At 50.2% G+C, this 24,228-nt stretch overlaps 1 non-coding gene across 1 annotated transcript; it reads left to right on the top strand.

The window, feature by feature from the left end:
* The first annotated feature begins 9,083 nt into the window (after positions 1–9,083).
* Positions 9,084–9,155, top strand: TRNAQ-UUG. Its single transcript has one exon. It is a non-coding gene; the product is annotated as a tRNA-Gln (tRNA).
* Positions 9,156–24,228: the final 15,073 nt, after the last annotated feature.

Genomic DNA, 24,228 nt, shown 5'->3' with positions numbered 1-24,228 from the left:
ACCCCTCTGCCACCTCTTAACCAACTTAGGCAACCTTTACTTTATGTACACGGACGATGTCCAATTTATTATCCCTATCACCGATTCACTAGACAATTCATTAAGAGTCTATAACAACTGCATCAACTCGATCAACCACTTCCTATCTAACCTCAACTTGGCAGTCAACACCAACAAAACTGAACTCCTTATTATTTCCCACAATCCCACCACACATCACCCCATACTTAATCGCACATCACTCCTCCCTACCCCCCTCACTCAACAAGTACGCAACCTGGGTATTACTATTGACAACCAGATGAACCTTACAGCATTCATAAAATCAACTTTAAAGGAATGCTATTTTAAACTTCATGTGTTAAAAAAAATTAGGCCACTCCTACACCCCCATGATTTCTGCACCGTTCTTCAAACCTTAATCTTCGCCAAGATAGACTACTGTAATTCTCTCCTACTAGGCCTCCCCGCCTCCACCACCAAATCCCTCCAGCTATTAAAGAATGCCACTGCCAGAATACTCACCAATACCTGTAAAAAAGACCACATCACGCCCATCCTAAGAGACCTACACTGGCTCCCGATCTCATCTAGAATTCTTTACAAAACACTCTCCCTTATACACAAAACCTTATACAACCATAACATCACATGGCTAAATAACACTTTCCACTTCAATACCTCCAACAGGCCAACCAGATCTGCCTATAAAGGAACCCTCCACATCCCCTCTCCTAAAACTACACAACGAACCTCCACTAGGGAGAGAGCACTCTCAATAGCAGGACCTATCAACTGGAACTCTATGCCTCCCGACCTTCGCATTGAACCCTGCATACACAAATTAAAAAAAAAATTGAAAGCTTGGCTTTTCAAGCTAGCCTACCCATAAAACCTACCATTACTCCCAGCCACTTATGCTTTATTTTAAAGATATAAACTGCTTGAAAGTAATAAAATGCTCTCTGAACATGCCTAGTCACCAAGCCATTTTCCTTTACACATATTTTATTTCAACAGCCGTCTACTCGCTAGTTTTAATGATGTACACCGCACTTTAAGCATGCCTGTTACCATAATCTTTAACCAAACATTGTATATAGTGTACAATATATATAGGTCTTTATCCTCAGTTATGTTTCACTCTGCACATAACATCATGCACCTTTCTTTCGTTTCAATAATATATACCTATCTCTAAACATGCCTTATTACCTAATTTTTATCCACACATTGTATATAGTACCAAATATATATATATACTTATATCAACAGTTGTGTTCACTCTGCATATAAAGTTATTCTCCTTTCTCTGTTTGCCATGTAACCAAATTGTTCAATGTATTTTCTCTATCATTATTATATGTTCTATGTAAACCGATACGATGTGAATACGGTTATCGGTATATAAAAACACTGAAATTGTTACGGTTGTGGACCCTTGGGCCAGTTGGGACAGAGGATGGTGCGCTGTGGAGGACCACAGCAAGCGTCCCAACCGGGAGGCGGCTCGGAGGACTCAGGGAAGGCTTCGGCACTGGGACAAGATGGAGTCCTATGCAACCAAGGACTCGGCAAGGCTGAGAGGATGGACGACGTTGGGCCCTGATGACTGAAGAGTCTTCACCCTGGAAGCCGGTACTCCCCCAGGAGAAGCCCGTAGGAGTCCGGCCGCTGGAACTTTTCGAGATTCACCCTGGAAGCAGGAGCCCCCCCAGGAGGCGCCCGTAGGGGCCTGGCCGCTGGGACTTAGGCGAATCTTCTGGGCCAGCGAAGACCAGGAAGGAAGCCGAGTCAGAAGCCGGGAGCCGGAGGAGGAACCAAGCCAGGAATGAGGTAGATGACAGAGTCGTGGATGAAGCCGGGTCGGAACCAGAGGTCAGAAGCAGATACCAGAGCCAAGGGACGAAGACGGAAACCGAGTCAGGAGTCAAGCCGGGTCAGGAACGGAGAGCAATCCAGAAGAACGCAGCAACTAGCAATCAGGAAACCTCATTGCAAGGCATTCGAGTGATCTAGCTGCAGGGTACTTATACCCTGAGGGTGTCTGACGTCATCTACTGCCGAACTGAGGGTTTTCCCACGCTGGCCCCTTTAAATGGAGCTCCTCCCCGCGTGCGCACGCGCGGCAGGGGGCATGGCCAGCCACGCCGGACCGTCGGTGTCTCTCCCGAGGAGGGAGAGACACGCTGGAGGGCCTGCAGACCCGAGGATGCCTCGAAATGGCCCGGGCCGCCCCTGAGATAGGTGGAGGGACTGGGGCACGGCCCGGGACCGCAACAGTGCCCCCTCTCCTATGCCCCCTCCCAGGAGGCCTGGGTTTACTTGGGTGATCTAGATGGAACTGGCGAAGGAGGTCCTTATCCAAGATATGGGAAGAAGGCTCCCAGGAGTTCTTCTCCGGACCGTAGCCCTCCCACGAGAGGAGGTATTCCCACCGACGATGGTGGAATCGTACGTCCAGAACTTCCTTCACCGTATAGATGCCATCGGTTTCAGCTTCAGCAGCGGTGGGTTCCGGAATTTTATCATGAAAGGAGGCGAGCACCACAGGCTTAAGCAAAGACACATGGAACACGTCATGAATCCGTAGAGTGGAAGGTAATCGCAGGCGGTAGGATACCGCCCCAACTCGTTCCGCTACGGGAAATGGACCAATACACTTGGGAGCCAGGCACATAGAAGGGACCCGTAAACGAATATTTCTGGTGCTCAACCAGACTTTACTCCCTGGAAGGAGGACCGGGGCTGGTCGTCGTAACCGATCAGTGTACTTCTTAGCCTTGGCAGAGGCAGTTCGAAGCTTTTCCTGGGTAGATATCCACAGAGCACGCAACTGCTGGGCAGTAAGCTGAACCGCCGGTGAGGAGACAGTCAGAGGCAGAGGCAGTGGAGGCCTGGGGCTCTTTCCGTAGACGAGCTGAAACGGGGACTGGTCTGTAGCGGAGTGCTTGTGGCGGTTATAAGAAAACTCAGCTCATGGTAAAAGGGTGACCCAGTCATCCTGTAGATCCCCAACGAACGCTCGGAGGAAGGCCTTCAGTGTTCGGTTAGTCCGCTCGGCCTGGCCGTTGGCTTGAGGGTGAAAGGCAGTAGTGAGATCCAGGCGCACCCCGAACTTCTTGCATAAGAACATAAGAACATAAGAAAATGCCATACTGGGTCAGACCAAGGGTCCATCAAGCCCAGCATCCTGTTTCCAACAGTGGCCAATCCAGGCCATAAGAACCTGGCAAGTACCCAAAAACTAAGTCTATTCCATGTAACCATTGCTAATGGCAGTGGCTATTCTCTAAGTGAACCTAATAGCAGGTAATGGACTTCTCCTCCAAGAACTTATCCAATCCTTTTTTAAACACAGCTATACTACCTGCACGAACCACATTCTCTGGCAACAAATTCCAGAGTTTAATTGTGCGTTGAGTAAAAAAGAACTTTCTCCGATTAGTTTTAAATGTGCCCCATGCTAACTTCATGGAGTGTCCCCTAGTCCTTCTACTATCTGAAAGAGTAAATAACCGATTCACATCTACCCGTTCTAGACCTCTCATGATTTTAAACACCTCTATCATATCCCCCCTCAGTCGTCTCTTCTCCAAGCTGAAAAGTCCTAATCTCTTTAGTCTTTCCTCATAGGGGAGTTGTTCCATTCCCCTTATCATTTTGGTAGCCGTAAACTGCGGCCCACAGTCAGAGGTAATGTGCGAAGGCAGGCCATGTAAACGGAAGACATGTTGTATAAAGAGGTTAGCCAGTTCTGGCGCTGAAGGGAGCTTGGCGAGAGGCACAAAATGGGCCATCTTTGAAAAGCGGTTGACCGTGACCCAGATCACAGTCTTCCCATCGGAAACTGGTAGATCCACAATAAAGTCAGTGGACAGGTGAGTCCAGGGCTCCGCGGGAGTGGGCAGTGGCTGTAGAAGCCCCCAGGGGCGTCCATGGAGAGACTTCTGTCGAGCACAGGTAGGGCATGACTGGACATAATGGCGTACGTCGTCCTTGACTCGCGGCCACCAATAGAACTCAGTCAGGAATTCCAGAGTCCTGGCGATCCCTGGATGTCCGGCGGTCAGAGAATCTTGGGCCCAGGCTAGAACCTTTTTGCGAGAACGAGTAGGTACCACTGTTTTACCCGCCGGAGCCACTTCAGAAGCCGCTAGCAATACCTTGGCTGGATCCAGGATGTATTGAGGCGGGTTAGGTGCATCTTCAGGCTCCGATGTATGGGAGAGCGCATCTGCTCGTATGTTCTTCGCTGCCGGTCGATATCGGAGGGAAAAGTGGAATCGGCTAAAGAAGAGCGCCCAGCGTGCCTGCCGGGGATTAAGGCGCTGAGCCCGGCACAAGTACTCGAGTTTCTTGTGATCAGTGTAGACGATAATCGGGTGCAGGGCCCCCTCCAGCCATTGACGCCACTCGTCGAAAGCTAGCTTAATAGCCAATAGCTCCTTATCGCCAATGCCATAGTTCCTCTCCGCTGGTGTGAACTTGCGAGAGTAGAAGGAACATGGCAGGAGCTTGCCTCTGGCAGACGACTGGCTTAGAACTGCCCCCACGGCTATATCCGAGGCATCCACCTCTACGATGAACTGACGTTGGGGGTCGGGGTGACGCAGGCAGGTATCCTGGAGGAATGCCTCTTTCAGGACGTGGAAGGCCCGTGTGACCGTTGTTGGCCAAATCTTAGCATCGGCCCCCTTCCTCGTGAGGGCCGTCAGAGGAGCCACCATCTGAGAGTAGTGGGGAATGAACTGCCGATAAAAACTGGCAAACCCCAGGAATCGTTGAAGTGCCTTCACCCCCTGAGGTTGTGGCCAGTCTCTGATTGCAGCAACCTTTTCGGGGTCCATCAAGAAGCCGGTGGAAGACACTATATACCCTAAGAAGGGTAACGAATCCCGTTCAAAAATGCACTTTTCCAACTTAGCATAAAGTTTGTTCTCTCGGAGCTTTAGCAGTACTTGTCGGATATCTTGGCGGTGCGTCTCCAGATCCTTGGAGAATATAAGGACATCATCAAGGTAGACTATGACCGAAGAGTGTAGCATGTCTCTGAGGACCTCATTCATGAGGTTTTGGAAGACCGCCGGGATGTTGCAAAGGCCAAAGGGCATAACCAAGTACTCATAATGGCCATCCCTCATATTGAAAGTGGTCTTCCATTCGTCACCGGGATGAATCCGCACCAGGTGGTATGCTCCTCGGAGATCCAATTTAGTAAAGATCTTGGCCCCCTGCAACCTGTCTAGGAGCTCCGGTATCAGCGGCAGGGGGTATCGATCTCGCCGAGTAATGCTGTTCAAGCCGTGGTAATCTATGCAGGGGCGAAGTGACCCTTCCTTCTTAGCGACGAAGAAGAAGCCTGCTCCTGCCGGGGACTTGGATGGCCGAATGAACCCTCGCTCCAGGTTCTCCCGAATGTATGCGGACATAGCTTGGGTCTCTGGAAGAGACAGTGGATAGACCCGACCCCGTGGTGGTGTGGTACCAGGCAGGAGGTTGATCGCACAATCAAACGGACGATGTTCCGGAAGAATTTCGGCTCTCTCCTTGGAGAAAACGTCATAGAACTCCTGATACTGGGGAGGTAGTGCCAAAGGAGTCGTCAGGAGCGGTACCGAGGTGCAAGGATTTCCCTTCAGGCAGGTGCTGAAGCAGGCCGGACCCCAGGACGCCAACTGGAGGGAGTCCCAGGCGATGACAGGTGAATGTCTCCGAAGCCAGGGCAGCCCCAGGATGATCGGGTGCATGGATTTCTCTAGAATGAGAAAGGAAATCTCCTCTTGATGCAAAACGCCCGTATGTAGGACGAGCGGCTGGGTACGCGTGGCAATGGTGCCAGGAAGGAGTCTCCCCTGGATGGAGGATATGCCAAGCAGAGGTCTTTGGGGTTGCACCCCGATTCGGAGTTGCTGAACTAGTTCCTGGAGGATGAAGTTTTCCCCGGCCCCTGAGTCGATCAGGGCTTGTGTTTCAAACTCTCCGTCCGGGAGAAGCAGAGTTACTGGAACGAAGCATGGGGAGTCGGTAGCAGCATGGCCTAGGGTTAGCTCCCAACTATCCCTAGGTCCGAGCGTTTCCCGGGCGCTCACTACAACGGGCAAGGAAGTAGCCTCTTCCACCGCAGTACAGGCAAAGACCCAGCGAGCAGCATCTCCTTCTTTCCTCTTGGGAGAGGGGTCCTCGACCCACCTGCATGGGTTCAACATCTTGGGTCCCAGAAGAGGCAGGCGGGGAACTCCCACGGTGGGCAGGAGCGGATCCAGAGGTAGCAAGCCTATGAACTGCCCTCCTCTCTCGGAAGCGACGCAGGATGCGGCGGTCCACCCGGCCTGCCAAGTCAATAAGATTGTTCAGATCATCAGGGAGATCTCGGGCAGCCAACTCATCTTGCAATCTCGGGGAGAGACTTTCCAGGAAGATACCGTGTAAACTGTCACTTCCCCAGTTTAACTCAGCAGCGAGGGTCTGAAAGTCCATGGCATGTTCCGCTAGGGGCCGGTTGCCCTGCCGCAGCTGGAGCAACTCGGAGGCAGCAGTGGGTTTGCGAGCGGCCTCGTCAAAGACCTGCCTAAACGCGGAAACGAAGTGGACCAGATTGTTCAGGCGGGGATCCTGGCATTCCAGAAGGTTGGAGGCCCAGGCCAAAGGTTTCCCATCCAGTAGGGAAATAATGAAACTGGTCTTGACCTGGTCAGTTGGAAACTGCAGTGGGAGAAGGTCGAACCGAATATAGCACTGGTTCAGGAATCCTCGGCAGAACCTCACGTCTCCTCAAAACCGCGAAGGTGCCGGCATCTGGATAGGAACTGAAGCTGCAGGAGGGACCCCAGCTCCGGGTGCCGTGGAACTGGCAGCCGTGGCTCCACCAACGTGGTCGGCTAAGGCTTGTACCGTTGCCATCAGGGTATCGAGGCACGCTTGCTGTTGTTGTAGCCTCTGGGCTATACCTGGAATGGCCTTCAAGCCTGCAAGGTCCGCCGGGTCCATGGCCTTGCAAACTGTTACGGTTGTGGACCCTTGGGCCGGTTGGGACAGAGGATAGTGCGCTGTGGAGGACCACAGCAAGCATCCCAACCGGGAGGCGGCTCGGAGTACGGCATTGCAATAGTCTATCTTTGAAAAAAGAAGAGCTTGAAGAACTGTTCTAAAATCCTGATTATAGAGAAGCAGTTTTAATTTTTTTAAAACATTTAAAATAGCCATCTTTAATAAGGTTGTTTATCCAAGTTTTACAAGTTAGTTCACTGTCAAGGAAGACTCCAAGGTCTTTAGCTTCATAGGAGATTGGGTATTTATTGGCTGCTATTGTTACATTAGATACAATTGAATTATTGAGTTTGGGGCAGAGTATGAGAAGCTCTGTCTTGGCTGGGTTGAGGGATAAGCTCATTTGAGTTAAAAGTCGTTTGATGGAGGTAAGGTAAATTTCCCATAATTTTAGAGCCGCATCAATAGTATCTGTGATTAGAATTAAAATCTGGACATCGTCTGCATAAATAAAATGAGTCAATCCAAGGCCTGATAAAAACTTACATAGGGGAAGCATATAAAGATTAAAAAGAGTTGACGACAAAGAGGATCCTTGCGGAACACTTACTTGGATTTCAGTAAAACTTTTGATACGGTCCCACATAGAGGGCTCATCAACAAAATGAGAAGCTTGAAAGTGAGCTCCAAGGTGATGGCATGGATTACAAACTGGCTGATGGATAGAAGACAATGGGTGATGGTAAATGGAACCTACTCTGAAGAGAGGATGGTGTTAAGTGGTATGCCACAGGGATTGGTGTTGGGACAAATTCTGTTCAATATCTTTCTGAGCGACATTGCGGAAGGGATAGAAGGTAAAGTTTGTCTATTTGCGGATAATACTAAGATCTGCAACAGAGTGGATACGCTGGAAGGAGTAGAGAGAATGAGACGGGATTTAAGGAAGCTGGAAGCGTGATCAAAGATATGACAGCTGGGATTCAATGCCAAGAAGTGCAGAGTCATGCATCTGGGGTGTGGTAATCTAAAAGAACTGTATGTGCTGGGGTGTGAAGGCCTGATGTGCACAGAGCAGGAGAGAGACCTTGGGGTGATAGTGTCTAACAACCTGAAGTCGACGAAGCAATGTGACCCAGCGATAGCTAAAGCCAGAAGAATGCTAGGCTGCATAGAGAGAGGAATATCTAGTAAGATAAGGGAAGTGATAATCCTGTTGTACAGGTCCTTGGTGAGGCCTCACCTGGAATACTGTGTTCAGTTCTGGAGACCGTATCTCAAAGGGGACAGAGACAGGATGGAGCAGTCCAGTGAAGGGCGACCAAAATGATGGGTAGTCTCCATCGAATGACTTATGAGGAGAGGTTGAAGAACCTGAATATGTATACCCTGGAGGAGAGGAGGAGCAGGGGTGATATGATACAAACCTTCAGATACTTGAAAGGTTTTAATGATCCATGGTCAACAACAAACCATTTCCATTGGAAACAATGTAGTCAAACTATGGGTCATTATTTGAAACTCAAGGGAGGAAGACTTAGAACCAATGTCAGGAAATATTTCTTCATGGAGATGGTGGTGGATGCCTGCTGGCATGCACTTCCAGAGGGAGTAGTGAAGACTAAAACTGTGAAGGATTTCAAAGAGGCATGGGATAAACACTGTGGATCCCTAAAGGCTAGAGGATGGGAATGAATGAAAAAGCTTGGGGGTAACCTGCACAGAGCAGCAGTTACGACCCTTGAAAGAAATGTGTGGGTAACCTGCACGGAGCAGCTGTTACTACCCTTAACAGAAACATGGGGGTAACCTGCACAGAGCAGCAGTTACTACCTTTAACAGAAACATGGGGGTAACCTGCACGGAGCAGCTGTTACTACCCTGAACAGAATCATGGGGTAACCTGCAGCGAGCAGCAGTTGCTGCCTTGGGGGGCTTGCTGGGCAGACTGGATGCACCATTTTGGTGTTTTTCTGCCGTCATTACTATGTTACTATGTTTTCTCAGAAGCACTAATGACAGGGTGTAACCTCCCTGGTCACAATTATCCATGAACTTCAGGAATCGCCTAGCAAAGGGTGTACTGTGTAACAGGTTCCATGGTGTAATGGTTAGCACTCTGGACTTTGAATCCAGCAATCTGAGTTCAAATCTCGGTGGAACCTCATTTTTGGGTGGGGATAACTGGGTTTTCCTGGCCATGAGGCTAGTGTGTTGAGGAGGAACAGACTGCAGGTATTTCTGGATTCACAGGGCTTCCAGAATTCACTAAGTGAACTTCTACTGTTTTTTATATATATTTTAGCCTAGTCTAGAAGTTATGTATAATTATATAATTGTGTGCCCTGGTTTTTAGGAGAGGGCAGACTTTAACTGAAACCAAAAAGTGTGCAACCTAGACTGCTTTTCTAGGTTTGAGGAAAAACTAAGAAATAAACCCTTTACTTCTAGCCAGTTTAGTTTCCTCCCTACCCTCTACCCTCCTTACCCTCCAACCCCTGAGTTTATTGTTCTTATATACTCTTCCCTGGATTCCTATATAATTAGCTTCAGTTACGTCATCTCCCATCACATAGTAGTTCCTTACAGCTCAGATAATTGTAACTTAAACTGTCATATTGCTTGTAAAAATTGGTTTTCATATTCTACCTATTATTAATCTTTACTGACCGCCTCCTACACGATGTCATAGGAGGCAGAGAGCCTGAAAGCTTCCTGCAGCCCAGGCGCCGCCTCTTCTGCTGCGGCCACCACAACCGCAGCATCCACACACCGCTGGACACCCCTCGACCTGCGGACCGCCGCCCTGATGCCGGACCAACCCACAGCCCTCTCCAGACGCCGGACCGAGTTGCGGCCCTCTCCACACGCCGGACCCAACCCACAGACCCATCGGACGTCAGACCATCCTGCGGACACTTGGCCAACTGACTCAGACCCCCAGACGAGGACCAGGCCCGCGCGATCGGCGAGCACCCGTTAGGGTAAGGGCCTACCTCGCCTTCGGCCTTACCAGGCCCCGATCGCAGCCGCATCTCAACGCACCGCCCCTTGAGCAAAGACGACATCATAGGAGGCGGAGAGCTGCAAAGGCCTGAAAGCTTCCTATGGACCCCAGGCGCTGTGCGCCGGGCGTCACGCGCTGAAGGAGTGCGACTTGGTGTCTCCCCTGTGTCTTTTGGATCTCCCCGTGAACCCCCATCACCCCATCACACCTCCACCAAGTACCACATACCACTTCACTCTACACTCTACCCTCACCGCTACAGCACCCCCAGCTCACACACTCAACAATGCATCCACTCCCCACCCCCATTACACAACACATTTATCACAACCTTAGAAAACCCCCCACTCCTACCCTAATACACAAACCAAAATCACTTATTCCCATCATGACCTCCCCCCTCACACAACTCCTCGGACTCACACTCTTCTCACTCACTCTCTTCAGTGCCCAATCCCTAGTGAAAAAACCCCACATACTCAATGATTTCTTATTAGAATCAAAGCCAGACATCTGCGCAATCACAGAAACCTGGCTCAAACACACCGACATAGCGCTACTAAACCAACTACCATCACATCTCTACAACATTTACTCTCTACCCAGACCCAAAAAAAGAGGGGCCGGCCTTCTCCTCGCAGCCAAAAAAGAACTTAACCTTACCCCCCAAATGGTCAATTTATCCCCAAATATGAGCTTGGCTTCTTCAAATCCCCACTGCTACAGATATGCCTAGTATACAACCCCCCCCCCCCCCCGGGCTACTAGAGTATGACACATCCCCCTCATTGAATTCTTTGCCGACAACATGGATCTCAACACACCCTCCATCATACTCAGCGACTTCAATCTACATGTTGACTCCTGCCCACCTTCCCCCTCCTGCAAAGCATTCCTCTTATCCCTTGATGCCATGGGATACAAGCAATTCATGAACCTCCCAACCCATAAAGCAGGACACACACTTGATCTCATTTTTACGAATTCCAGCTTAGCCACCACCGATACTCCCACCTGCACCCCAGTACCCTGGTCCGACCACACCCTCATAAACACCACCCTCTCTATATTGAAACCAACACCCCCCACCCCCCCACACACTCTTTCCAATTTTGCAAACCCTGCTCCAGAGAAGACCTTATCGCATCATGCTCTGACATCTTAAACAAGATTGACCTCACTAACCCAGAATCAGCTATCTCCTCTTGGAACGATACCACCAAAGACATTGCAGACAAAATCTGCCCAATAAAAACAATAAATGTAAACCCATCCCGCAGCAATAAAAAAGCATGCTTCACACCAGAACTCAAGAAACTCAAAAACAACCTGAGAATTAAGGGAAGAAAATGGAGGAAGCACCCATCCCCCTCTTTACTTGCATCATACAAAACTTCCATGCATGAATACAAGACTACCATCCTAAAAACAAAACGTGATTTCCACGCACGCAAAATACACGACTATCAGTACAATTCCAAGGCCCTATTCACTCTGATATCAAATCTCACTGAACCTTCCCCCACACACAGCCCATCCTTAGACTCCAAAAGCAAATGTGACAACCTAGCCTCCTTCTTCCATAACAAAGTCGCCAATCTGACAGCAAATTTTCCCCCTGATGCAGACTTCACCATGACACCCCCCCGCCCCCCCCCCCCCTCCGACACCTCTGCCAACCTTGAACACCTTGAAACCACATTGGCTTTAGAAATTGAATTCCTATTAAAGAAAATCAAACCCTCCACACACCCCTTAGACAACATCCCCTCCAAAATGCTACAAACCATCCCCAACACAATAGCCTCAACCCTCGCAGAGATTATCAATTGTTCCATCACACATGGTGTATTCCCCGCCTCCCTCAAACAAGCAATTGTGAAACCCATCCTAAAAAAACCTTATCTCGACCCATCAGAACTAACTAACTATCGCCCAATCTCAAACTTACCTCTATTAGCCAAAATCACCGAAAAGGTAGTCAACCTCCACCTCACTGATTACCTAGACACACACAACTTTCTATCCCTGTCTCAGTTTGGTTTCCGTAAATATTTCAGTACAGAGACACTCCTATTGTCCCTCACAGACACCATTCTCAAAGGCATGGATAATGGTCAAGCCTTCCTCCTAGCAATGCTTGACATCTCCTCTGCCTTCGACAAGGTCAGTCACAAGATCCTTCTAAACAATCTCCCTAACATAGGCATATCTGGAACTGCCCATCGTTGGTTCAAATCATACCTTGAAAACAGACATTTCAAGGTCAAATTAAGCAATAAAGAATCTGACCCCATTAAACTTACCCATGGTGTACCCCAAGACTCTGCCCTCTCTTCCACCCTCTTCAACATCTACCTGCTACCCCTCTGCCACCCTTAACCAACTTAGGCATCATTTACTTTATGTACTCGGACGATGTCCAATTTATTATCCCTATCACCGATTCACTAGACAATTCATTAAGAGTCTATAACTGTTAACTTCGTGGACCCTTGGACCGATCGGAACCGATGAATGGATGGAGGCTGAGAGGGTTCTCAGCACTGGTGCCGATCGGAAGGCGGCAGAGGTGGGCTCGAGGATGGCTGGCGGAGAAACCACGGAAGGCCCTATGCGACCAAGGGCCTGTCAAGGAGTTGAAGAGAGGGTGCGACTGGCCTGGTGGTAGAAGGTCTTCGCCCTGGAAGCCGGTACTCCCCCGAGAGGAGCTCGTAAGAGTCCGGCCGCTGGGACTTAGGGGATTCACCCTGGAAGCCGGCGTCCCCCCAGGAGGAGCCCGTAGGAACCCGGCCGCTGGGACTTAGGCGATACCTCGGAGACGGAGTCCTGAAGAAGTCCAAGGTCGAGAGCCAGAGGAACGTCGCTCACCAGGCCGAGTCGAGACCCGAGAATCACCGCTAGCCGGACCGGGTCAGGAACCAGAGGATTGTCGAAAGCCAAACCGAGTCAGGAACCAGAGGATCGTCGAAAGCCAAACCGAGTCAGGAACCAGAGGATCGTCGAAAGCCAAATCGGGTCAGGAACCAGAGGAAGAAGAGACGAAGCAGGAACTCAGCAACTGGAAGCAGGAAGAACCTGGGAACCTCGTTGCAAGGCAAAGAGAAGCTCTAGTTGCAGGGTTTAAATACCCTGAAGCGTCTGACGTCATCCGAGGGCAGTGCTGTAATTTCCCGCGCTGGCCCCTTTAAGAGCAGAGCCCTGCCGCGCGCGAGCGGCTAGGGGCGGGGCCAGCCGCGGGAGAATGCCGGCTGCTAGCTCGGCGTGGGAGCGCCGTTCTCGGGGCCTGCACGGCCCGAACGCGGCTCGAGGAAGCCCGAAACCGGGTCGGGCCAGGTAAGGGACCGCGTCCGGGTGGGTGGCGATCCCGGGGGCGGCCCGGGGTCGCAACAGTACCCCCTCCCCTGTGCCCCCTCCCCGGGGGTCGCGGCTTGGCCGGGTGGTCCAGATGGAACAGGCGGATAAGGTCCTTATCCAAGATATGAGAGGCAGGTTCCCAGGAGTTCTCCTCGGGCCCGTACCCCTCCCAGGAGAGCAAATATTCCCAGCGACGGCGGTGAACCCGAACGTCCAGGACTTCTTTCACCGTATACGTGTCTTCTGGATCAACAGCGGACGCATTGGGTTCCGGAGGCCGAGGCTGGAACCGGGAAAGGACCACCGGCTTGAGTAAGGAGACGTGAAAAACGTCATGTATCTTCAGGGTGGAGGGCAACCGTAATCTGTAGGCCACTGCTCCAATACGCTCAGCCACGAGGAAGGGGCCAATATAGCGGGGTGCAAGTCTCATGGAGGGGACGCGCAATCGGATATGTCTTGTGCTTAGCCATACCTTGGTCCCAGGGAGGAACACTGGAGCAGGTCGCCGGGTCTTATCTGCATACTTCTTGGATCATGCGGCCGTCTGCTGAAGCTTCTCCTGGGTGGAGTGCCAGAGATGATGTAGCTGGTCAGCGGTCAGTTGTGCCGCCGGGGACGAGACCGACAGAGGCAATGGTAAAGGAGGCTTGGGGGTCCTCCCATACACCATCTGGAACGGAGACTGTAGGGTAGCGGAGTGTTTGTGGCGGTTGTATGAGAATTCAGCCCAGGGTAAGAGGGCGGCCCAATCATCCTGTAACTCACCGACGAAGGACCTAAGGAAGGTCTTTAGAGTCCGGTTGGTGCGTTCGACTTGGCCATTGCTCTGGGGGTGAAAAGCAGTGGTCAGGTTCAATTGGACCCCGAATTTCCTGCAGAGAGCCCTCCAGTATTTCGCCGTAAATTGAGGACCTCTGTCCGATGTAATGTGTAGAGGCAGACCATGGAGTCGAAATATATGTCGGGTAAACAATTCTGCCAGCTCGGGAGCTGTGGGAAGTTTCGCAAGGGGCACAAAGTGGGCCATCTTCGAGAAGCGGTCGACAGTGACCCAGACTACGGTCTTCCCCTCCGACGGAGGCAATTCCACTACAAAATCCGTGGATATGTGGGTCCAAGGTTCCTCGGGAATAGGGAGTGGTTGGAGTAAGCCCCAGGGGCGGCCTGGCAGGGGTTTTTGTCGAGCGTATGTGGCGCAGGACTGGATGTAGAGTCGGACATCCTCCTTGACCCGTGGCCACCAGTAGAATTCAGTTAGGAGCTCAAACGTCCGAGCCACTCCTTGATGTCCGGAGGTTAGTGAGTCATGGGCCCAAGCAAGTACCCTTTTCCTTGAATGGAGTGGAACCACCGTCTTCCCAGCTGGTGCCACTTCGGATGCGGCAACGAGAACCTTGGCTGGATCTAGGATATACCGAGGTGTTTCAACGGTGTCGTCCATCTCGGAGTTCCGGGAAAGGGCATCTGCCCTAATGTTCTTAGCTGCTGGTCTGTAGTGGAGCGTGAAATTAAAGCGACTAAAGAATAGGGACCAGCGTGCCTGCCGGGGATTGAGACGTTGGGCACGGCACAGGTACTCCAGATTTTTGTGATCCATGTAGACTATTATAGGATGCAGGGCTCCCTCCAGCCATTGGCGCCATTCTTCGAAAGCTAGTTTGATGGCGAGCAACTCTTTGTCCCCAATACCATAATTCCTTTCGGCGGGCGTGAATTTCCAGGAAAAATATGAGCAGGGCCGGGACTGACCTGTCTTAGAAACTTGGGCTAGCACAGCCCCTACGGCCACGTCGGAAGCATCAACTTCCACGATGAATTGTTCCTGCGGGTTGGGATGTCGGAGACAGGTATCTTGTAGGAAGGCCTCCTTGAGACGCTGGAAGGCTTGTACGGCCGCGGGAGGCCAGTTCCTGGCGTCGGCACCTTTCCGAGTAAGGGCCGTCAAAGGAGCTACCAGGCTGGAGTAGTGTGGGATGAATTGACGATAGAAGTTGCCGAAGCCCAAGAAACGCTGAAGTGCTTTAATTCCCAGTGGCTGCGGCCAATTCTTAATAGCGGCAACCTTGTCGGGATCCATATGGAAGCCTATGGACGATACGATGTACCCTAAAAAGGGCAGAGACTGTTGCTCGAATTGGCATTTCTCCAATTTGGCTTACAACTGATTCTCCCTCAGTCTCTGGAGTACTTGGCAGACATGTTGACGATGAACCTTCAGGTCCTGGGAGTATATTAGTACGTCGTCGAGGTACACTATCACGCAGGTATGAAGCATGTCACGAAGTACCTCATTCATCAGATTCTGGAACACAGCAGGGGCATTACAGAGGCCGAACGGCATGACGAGGTACACGTAATGGCCATCTCTGGTGTTAAAGGCGGTCTTCCACTCGTCCCCCGGACGGATTCTCACAAGGTTATAGGCCCCCCGGAGGTCCAGCTTGGTGAATACTTTGGCCCCTTGAAGGCGATCCAGGAGTTCGGGAATCAGGGGCAACGGGTAGCGATCACGCCTGGTAATGCGGTTCAAGCCCCGGTAGTCGATACAGGGCCGAAGAGACCCGTCCTTCTTCCCCACGAAGAAGAATCCGGCCCCGGCCAGGGACTTCGAAGGTCTAATGAACCCTCGGTCCAGGTTTTCTTTGATATATGCGGAAATAGCCTGGGTCTCAGGCAGCGATAAAGGGTAGACCCTCCCACGGGGCGGTGTGGTTCCTGGCAGCAGGTTGATTGCACAATCGAAGGGTCGGTGCTCCGGGAGTAGTTCCGCTTTTTCTTTAGAGAAGACGTCCTGGAAGGCGTGATACTGCGGTGGTACCGTCAACGGAGTTGCGAGGAGAGGAAGCGTTTGCAGAGGACGAGCGGGAAGACAATGTTGGACACATGCGGGTCCCAAGGACGTAATCTGGAGTGTACTCCAATCTATCACTGGCGAGTGTTCCCGGACCCAGGGTAGACCCAGGACGACTGGATGGATAGACTTCTCCAGAATAAGGAACGAAATCTCCTCTGTATGCAGGACGCCGACCTGAAGCTTCAGAGGACACGTGCGCGTAGAGATGGTCCCCGGAAGCGGAGTCCCATGGATGGAAGAGACTCGCAAGGGCAGTACTTGAGGCTGGACCCCGAGCTGAAGTTGCTGCACCAAGTCTCGAAGGATGAAATTCCCCCCGGACCCAGAGTCAAGCAGGGCTAAGGCGTCAAATCCTCCCTCCGGGAGACACAGCCTTACCGGTACGGTACATGGGGAGTGGGGTGACGTACTGCCTAGAATCAACTCCCCACTAGACTCTAGGTTCGGGCGTTTCCCGGACGCTCGGTACAGCGGGCCAGGAAGTGCCACTTGCCCCCGCAGTAGAGACACAGTCCCTGGGAACGGCGGCGCCTCCTCTCTTCGGAAGACAGGGGACCCCGGCCCAATTGCATGGGTTCTTCTGCCGAAGCGGGCGTGGATGCGGGCGGTGAGGACCGGATACGGGGCGGAGTGGCCCTGTGGGCGGTTTGCCCCTGAGTGGGCCTTCGCTCCTGGAATCGACGTTGAATTCGTCGGTCTACCCGGCCGGCCAGCTCGATGAGGTCTTGAAGGTCATCAGGGAGGTCCCGACCTGCGAGTTCGTCCTGGAGACGTGGGGAAAGACCCTCCAGAAAGATGCCGTGCAAGCTGTCCGCTCCCCACGCCAATTCGGTGGCCAGCATCTGAAACTCCATGGCGTACTCCTCCAGTGGCCGGTTCCCTTGCCGTAGCTGAAGCAGTTCTGAGGCGGCCGTGGCGGACCGAGAGGGTTCATCGAAGACTCGGCGAAAGGATTGGACGAACTGTACCAAATTGTTTAGTCGGGAATCCTGACGTTCCCAGAGGGCCGATGCCCAAGACAACGGCCTCCCATCCAGGAGGGAGAATATATACGTCGTCTTGACCCGATCAGACGGAAACTGTGCTGGCAGCAAGTCGAAGCGGATGTAGCACTGATTGAGGAAGCCGCGGCATGCCTTCGGATTCCCCGAATACCGGGAGGTAGCCGGCATCTGTACGGGAGCAGAAGGTCCGGTACTAGCCTGGGAAGTGGATGCCGCAGCGCTGGCAGCCGAGGCCCCCTGCACGCGGTCCGCTAGCCGTTGCACTGTGGACATCAGGGTGTCGAGGCAAATCTGTTGCTGCTGTAGCTTCTGGGCGATGCCCGGAATAGCCTTTAGGCCGGCAAGATCCGCCGGGTCCATGGCCTTGCAATCTGTTAACTTCGTGGACCCTTGGACCAATCGGAACCGATGAATGGATGGAGGCTGAGAGGGTTCTCAGCACTGGTGCCGATCGGAAGGCGGCAGAGGCGGGCTCGAGGATGGCTGGCGGAGAAACCACGGAAGGCCCTATGCGACCAAGGGCCTGTCAAGGAGTTGAAGAGAGGGTGCGACTGGCCTGGTGGTAGAAGGTCTTCGCCCTGGAAGCCGGTACTCCCCCGAGAGGAGCTCGTAAGAGTCCGGCCGCTGGGACTTAGGGGATTCACCCTGGAAGCCGGCGTCCCCCCAGGAGGAGCCCGTAGGAACCCGGCCGCTGGGACTTAGGCGATACCTCGGAGACGGAGTCCTGAAGAAGTCCAAGGTCGAGAGCCAGAGGAACGTCGCTCACCAGGCCGAGTCGATACCCGAGAATCACCGCTAGCCGGACCGGGTCAGGAACCAGAGGATCGTCGAAAGCCAAACCGGGTCAGGAACCAGAGGAAGAAGAGACGAAGCAGGAACTCAGCAACTGGAAGCAGGAAGAACCTGGGAACCTTGTTGCAAGGCAAAGAGAAGCTCTAGTTGCAGGGTTTAAATACCCTGAAGCGTCTGACGTCATCCGAGGGCAGTGCTGTAATTTCCCGTGCTGGCCCCTTTAAGAGCAGAGCCCTGCCGCGCGCGCGCGGCTAGGGGGCAGGGCCAGCCGGCCGGCTGCTAGCTCGGCGTGGGAGCGCTGTTCTCGGGGCCTGCACGGCCTGAACGCGGCTCGAGGAAGCCCGAAACCGGGTCGGGGCAGGTAAGGGACCGCGTCCAGGTGGGTGGCGATCCCGGGGGCGGCCCGGGGTCGCAACAATAACAACTGCATCAACTCGATCAACCACTTCCTATCTAACCTCAACTTGGCAGTCAACACCAACAAAACTGAACTCCTTATTATTTCCCACAATCCCACCACACATCACCCCATACTTAATCGCACATCACTCCTCCCTACCCCCCTCATTCAACAAGTACGCAACCTGGGTATTACTATTGACAACCAGATGAACCTTACAGCATTCATAAAATCAACTTTAAAAGAATGCTATTTTAAACTTCATGTGTTAAAAAAAATTAGGCCACTCCTACACCCCCATGATTTCTGCACCGTTCTTCAAACCTTAATCTTCGCCAAGATAGACTACTGTAATTCTCTCCTACTAGGCCTCCCCGCCTCCACCACCAAACCCCTCCAGCTATTAAAGAATGCCACTGCCAGAATACTCACCAATACCTGTAAAAAAGACCACATCACACCCATCCTAAGAGACCTACACTGGCTCCCATTCTCATCTAGAATTCTTTACAAAACACTCTCCCTTATACACAAAACCTTATACAACCATAACATCACATGGCTAAATAACTCTTTCCACTTCAATACCTCCAACAGGCCAACCAGATCTGCCTATAAAGGAACCCTCCACATCCCCTCTCCTAAAACTACACAACGAACCTCCACTAGGGAGAGAGCACTCTCAATAGCAGGACCCATCAACTGGAACTCTATTCCTCCCAACCTTCGCATTGAACCCTGCACACACAAATTAAAAAAAAAATTGAAAACTTGGCTTTTCAAGCTAGCCTACCCATAATACCTACCATTACTCCCAGCCACTTATGCTTTATTTTAAAGATATAAACTGCTTTAAAGTCATAAAATGCTCTCTGAACAAGCCTAGTCACCAAGCCATTTTCCTTTACACATATTTTATTTCAACAGCCGTCTACTCGCTAGTTTTAATGATGTACATCGCACTTTAAGCATGCCTGTTACCATAATCTTTAAACAAACATTGTATATAGTGTACAATATATATAGGCCTTTATCCTCAGTTATGTTTCACTCTGCACATAACGTCATGCACCTTTCTTTCGTTTCAATAATATATACCTATCTCTAAACATGCCTTATTACCTAATTTTTATCCAAACATTGTATATAGTACCCAATATATATATATAGTTATATCAACAGTTGTGTTCACTCTGCATATAAAGTTATTCTCCTTTCTCTGTTTGCCATGTAACCAAATTGTTCAATGTATTTTCTCTATCATTATTATACGTTCTATGTAAACCGATACGATGTGAATACGGTTATCGGTATATAAAAACACTGAAATTGTTACGGTTGTGGACCCTTGGGCCGGTTGGGACAGAGGATGGTGCGCTGTGGAGGACCACAGCAAGAGTCCCAACCGGGAGGCGGCTCGGAGGACTCAGGGAAGGCTTCGGCACTGGGACAAGATGGAGTCCTATGTGACCAAGGACTCGGCAAGGCTGAGAGGACAGACGACGTTGGGCCCTGATGACTGAAGAGTCTTCACCCTGGAAGCCGGTACTCCCCCAGGAGAAGCCCATAGGAGTCCGGCCGCTGGGACTTTTGGAGATTCACCCTGGAAGCCGGAGCCCCCCCAGGAGGCGCCCGTAGGGGCCCGGCCACTGGGACTTAGGCGAATCTTCTGGGCCAGCGAAGACCAGGAAGGAAGCCGAGTCAGAAGCCGGGAGTCGGAGGAGGAACCAAGCCAGGGATGAAGCAGAAGAAGGAGTCGTGGAAGGAGCTGGGTCAGAGCCAGAGATCAGAGCGAGCCAAGCCAGGGACAGAAACTGAAGGAGAAATCGTGGACGAAGCCAGGTCGGAACCAGAGGTCAGAAGCAGATACCAGAGCCAAGGGACGAAGACGGAAATCGAGTCAAGAGTCAAGCCGGGTCAGGAACGGAGAGCAATCCAGAAGAACGCAGCAACTAACAATCAGGAAACCTGAGGAACCTCATTGCAAGGCATTCGAGTGATCTAGCTGCAGGGTACTTATACCCTGAGGGCGTCTGACGTCATCTACTGCCGAACTGAGGGTTTTCTTGCGCTGGCCCCTTTAAATGGAGCTCCTCCCCGCAAGCGAGCGTCAGGGGGGCAGGGCCAGCCGCGCCGGACCGTCGGCGTTTCTCCCGAGGAGGGAGAGACGCGCTGGAGGGCCTGCAGACCCGAGGAAGCCTCAAAACGGCCCGGGCCGCCCCCGAGGTAGGTGGAGGGACCGGGGCACTGCCCGGGACCGCAAAAGAAATAAATAAATAAAATAAATAAACTGGCCAACACTAAAACTTTTAGTTGTTATTTCAAATACTTATTAAAAATCTTTGCTGGAGCCTAAATTTTACCTTACCTTATCTATAAGATTTTTTTTTAATTTATACGTTATTGAATTTTCAAATAAACATCAAAGTATACACTTTGTAAAGAAACATGGTATCATACACGCAAAAATATTTATATTGGAAGGAAAAATTAACACAGGTAATTCCATTTACTTAGTTACCCAGTAGACCACCAAAAAGAGGGTGGTGGATAGAAATTATTTATTTATTTATTTAGAAGCTTTTTTTATACTGGTATTGGTGTGAATATCATATCGGTTTACATCAAACTGAAGATAGAAATTACATAGAACAGGGTGGGGTGGGATAGCAGGGGCTAAGAGATAACTGAATAAATGATTAAAGGATAGGCAGAAGGAAGAGGAACAAATAATGCATAGTAAATAAACATGATTATATCATTACATGAAAAATGACTTAAAAACAACATAACAGCTGGGGGAGTGGTATGATTATGTGGTAATAGGTTTCAAGGTATAAATCATAACAAGGTAAATATCAATGAAAATACGGTAAAATAGGGTAAAAATAGCATGACAAGGTAAATATCATAAAAAGATTAATTAGTGATAAGGGGATGCACGGGGAGAAGCAGAGGAGGGTCCTATTCTAGGTATGTCACATAGAAAATAGAGGAGAAATAAAAGGTAATATTATATCATATTCAAAAGACTTCCCTAGATACCCCCTTTATTTCTATTACGATGAGTACTAAATGCTTTCAAGCTATAACTGAGCTCTTTTTGATTGTATAAAATCCTTTAACTGTTCAGGTTGGAAGAAAATGTAGCTATCCCTGTTATATTTCACCGCACACTTGCAGGGAAACCTCAGAAAGAATGAGGCTCCTAAAGCAAGTGTCTCCTGTTTCAACGCCAGAAAACCTTTTAACTTGCGTAGATTTTGTCCAAATCGGAGTAAATTCTGATTTTTGCTCCCATAAATAAAGCATCCATTTTCTTGAAATATATTTTCATCACATCTGCAAGGTCTTTCTCATTATAGAAAGTGATCGATAATGTGCATCTTTCAATTATTTCAAATCCCGAAGATTCAAGAAACTCTGTCAAATTGGCAAAGTCTCTTGGGGTTTCTTGTACGTGTTGTCTGTTCTTATTTGGTAGGAAATAGACTCTGTCCAGGGGTGGAGCACTTTGAGAAGGAAATTCCAGTATTTCAGAAAAATACTTTTTAATTGTACTTCAAGAAAATTCCCCCACTATCCTGGGAAAATTCAATACACGTAAATTAAGGTGTTTTAGCACATTTTCAATATTTTCTATTTTCCTATTGATTTTCCACAGTCCTGAACGATAAAAATTCTGTACCGATTTCACTTGCTTTATTTCATTTTCCATCCTCACAAAATTCCCCAAGGCCTCCTGCTTCTGTACCTTGAAATTTTTATTCAAGGAATCCATTTGTTGGGAGAGCGCATTTATTTTAACCGAACAGTCCCCATAGGATTGCGCTATGGATGATGTCAAATTCCATAGAGCATCTAGTGTCTCCAGCTCGGGCTTTTGTAAGGCTAAATTTGCTCCGGTTGAGGGGCTAAGGAAGGCAATGGGCCTCTCTCCTCCTCCTGCTGCCTGTGCTTCCCCTCCCTCCTGCTCGAACTCACCGGGCAAGTTCCCTTCGGTCTCCTGAAGGTTTGTCGCAAGAGAGTCCTTCGGCGTAGCTCCCTCCTCCTGCGAGGCTTGTAAACTGACTTCGGAGCTCAGCCTTGAGCTCGGCGTCGAAGTTTCTCTGGCAGCTGGCGGTGGCCTGTCATCGAGTGGGCTTAGCGACACTTCATCCGAGGTTAGGTCCACTTCTCCTCCCAGCGTCCTAACAGCCGGAGAGCTATTCCCTGTTTGTGTGGGTATCACGGTGCACTGTAGGATAGTTTTTTGCCCGGAGGGCAGAGCAGTAATAGAAGGGTAATTCCTCACTCTGCCTTTTCTTTTTGGAGGCATATTAACTTAGGAAATATAGAAAAAACCCAGAAAACGCTCCGCAGCAAACAACAGTGCTACTGGTCAGGGCACCATCATGCTCCACCCCCCTTATCTATATGATTTTAAGGAATCAGTGATAATTTAACAAAATGTCTTTCATTCAATGCAACAATTGTGGTGCTTATGTACCAAGGCCTATCATTTAGAGAATCAAATGATGTCCCTCTTGCCTTCAGCTGCCTGCAATTAAAATTGAGCTGATTCATGTAAAGGAGGAATTATTCAGGTTTCAATTAACCTCCCCTTCCTTGAACCATCCAGTATCTCTCTCCCTTCTCCCACAGAGGTTGCAGAAACCCAGGAAAAAATGGTTTACAGTGAGCTCTGGTAGAACAAGACATGTGATAAACAGACACCCACCTTCCCCAACTTTACAGCTCCCATAGAGATGTCAGACATCCAGGATTCAAAAACCCAGAAACAATGGGATAACAATGGGCTCTGGGAGAATGAGGCCTGTGATGAAGAGACACCCACTCTCCCCACTGTTACCCCTACAAAATGCTTTTTCTGCATTGGAGAATGAAGAAACCTCAGCAATAGTTTTTGAAGTGATTTCTAAAAGTGAAGTCACCCAATGCACCCAGAAGCGCTTCAACAGAATCAAATGTCATAAAAGAAAGCTGCTTCTGCTGGGAGACTCAAATCATCAGAGGAACCAATTTGGGAGCACATTTTGATGGTAACACAAAGTTAAATGCCTTCCAGGATCCTCAGCTAGAAGAAATGCAAACCAGATAGTCCCTAATATTATATCTAAGCCCATCGCTAAAATCATCAACTGCTCTATATCATCCAGTGCTGTACCAATCCAACTTAAACAAGCCATAATTAAACCTATTCTTAAAAAACCTGCCCAACTATCGACCAATCTCCAACCTTCCTTTCATTTCAAAAATCCTAGAAAAAATAATCAACAAGCAATTAACCAACTACCTAGATGACCACCACATCCTCTTCCCCTCCCAATATGGTTTCCGCAGACACCATAGCACCAAATCCCTCCTCATCTTCCTCTTTGACTATATTCTGAAAACCCTTGACAAAGTCCCATCTTACATCCTGGCCCTCCTGGACATATCCTCCGCATTCGACACAGTCAACCATACCATCCTAATAGAGTGCCTAATAGAAATTGGCATATCTGGCTCCGCACTCTGCTGGTTTCTATCATACCTCACCAACAGACAATACAAAGTAAAAAGTGGGCTCTGTGAATCAAAACCTATTAACCTGTTGCAAGGTGTTCCCCAAGGTTCCTCACTGTCCTCCACCCTCTTCAATATATACATCCTTCCTCTCTGCCACCTCCTATCCGGGCTCAGTCTCCCGCACTTCATATATGCTGATGACGTTCAGGTCCTCATACCCATTACCGATACCCTGCCTAATGCCATGAAGACCTGGGAATCAGTCCTTGTCGCCATCAACTCCCTGCTCTCCGACAACCACCTTGCACTC

Source organism: Rhinatrema bivittatum, chromosome 4, assembly GCF_901001135.1.
Source record: "Rhinatrema bivittatum chromosome 4, aRhiBiv1.1, whole genome shotgun sequence".
NCBI lineage: Eukaryota > Metazoa > Chordata > Amphibia > Gymnophiona > Rhinatrematidae > Rhinatrema > Rhinatrema bivittatum.
This window is presented reverse-complemented; position numbering and strand designations above follow the sequence as displayed.